Source organism: Capra hircus, chromosome 6, assembly GCF_001704415.2.
Source record: "Capra hircus breed San Clemente chromosome 6, ASM170441v1, whole genome shotgun sequence".
NCBI classification, from domain to species: Eukaryota; Metazoa; Chordata; class Mammalia; order Artiodactyla; family Bovidae; genus Capra; species Capra hircus.
The window spans coordinates 1,715,451-1,717,078 of NC_030813.1; the positions used below are offsets into that span (position 1 = coordinate 1,715,451).

At 41.3% G+C, this 1,628-nt stretch overlaps 1 non-coding gene across 1 annotated transcript; it reads right to left on the reverse strand.

Moving 5' to 3' along the window:
* On the reverse strand, nucleotides 655–726 carry TRNAC-GCA. Its single transcript has one exon. It is a non-coding gene; the product is annotated as a tRNA-Cys (tRNA).

Genomic DNA, 1,628 nt, shown 5'->3' on the forward strand with positions numbered 1-1,628 from the left:
AGGGACGGCGGAGCCTGGTAGGCTGCCGTCTATGGGGTCACACAGAATCAGACATGACTGAAGCGACTTAGTAGCAGCAGCAGAGACACTCATAATTTACTGTGAGCAAATAATTCCAGAATTTACATAAGTGCTGTAAGAGAGGAATTAGAAGGATGGAAAGGAAAAGATCTGACTCCTACTGGAAACAAAGTGCAGGTCTTCAAGAACCCTAAGTGAGAAATCTGCAGGAAAATGGGAATGTTCAGACAAAGAAAGACGTATATATGCAGCCACAGAAGTGATATGTGATGATAAGAGATTGAAAGGTTGTTGTTGAATCACGTAAAAACGCCGGGATTCTTGGTCCCCGAGGAGAAGAATTCAATCCGGGGCCAGAGATGAGGCTTGATCGCTCAGAGCTTTTATGTAATAAAGTTTTATTAAAGTGTAGAGGAGATAGAGAAAGCTTCTGACATAGGCATCAGAAGGGGGAAGAAAGAGTACCCCCCTGCTAGTCTTCAGCTGGATGTTATATAGTCACTGAAGTGAAGTCACTCAGTCATGTCTGACTCTTTGCGACCCTGTGGACTGTAGCTCACTCAGGCTCCTTGTCCATGGGATACTCTAGGCAAGAATACTGGAGTGGGTTGCCATTTCCTTCTCCAGGGGATCTTCCCAACCCAGGGATTGAACCTGGGTCTCCTGCATTGCAGGCAGACGCTTTATCCTCTGAGCCACCAGGGAAGCCCTAGCAGTCTGTTAATGAAAGAAAAGAATGTCTTAAAACTCAGAATGGTATCAAGACCTTCACCCATAAGATGCATTTTGGGATAATCTTGGCACCAAATGGTTCACCCTGAGCCATAAAATGATTAACTTGAATCTTGAAGAAGGGCAGATCACCATACAAATAGTTTCATTTACATAGATTAGAGGAACAATATCTAAATATAGCATACTCAAGTTTGTCAAGTAGGTTTTGAGCCAAGAGGTGAACTGACTTGAAGACAGAGTTTGGGGTAAATGCATAGTACATTAGCATAGCTGAAGATAAACATTTCCATAAGAGAAATGCATTGGTTATCTCTGTGTTTGAGAATAGTTAACTTCAAGTGAAACCAGGTGTCATTATGGCAACACAGTATTTTAAGAGAAACCTCCTTTAAAATTTGTGTAGAGAAGGAAAAAATATCCCTAGTTTGTTTCCTCTTACCACTTAAGAGAAATAAAAATGTCTGACACTTGTAGGCTATTTCCTCCATTTGGAGACCCATGGCCTTCCTGCCTGTTACCCTCTCAAGATGATATGAGATGATAACCTCAGATATGCAGATGACATCACCCACATGGCAGCAAGCAAAGAGGAACTAAAGAGCCTCTTTATGAAGGTGTAAGAGGACTGAAAAACTCATCAGCTTAGAACTTAACATTCAGGAAACTAAGATCATAGCATCTGGTCCCATCACTTCATGGCAAATTGATGGGGAAACAGTGGAAACAGTGACAGACTTTATTTTTTTGGGCTCCAAAATCACTATAGATGGTGACTGAATCCATGAAATTAAAAGACAGTTTTCCTTGGAAGAAAAGCAATGTCAAATCTAGACAGCATATTAAAAAGCAGAGATATCACTTTGCCAACGAGT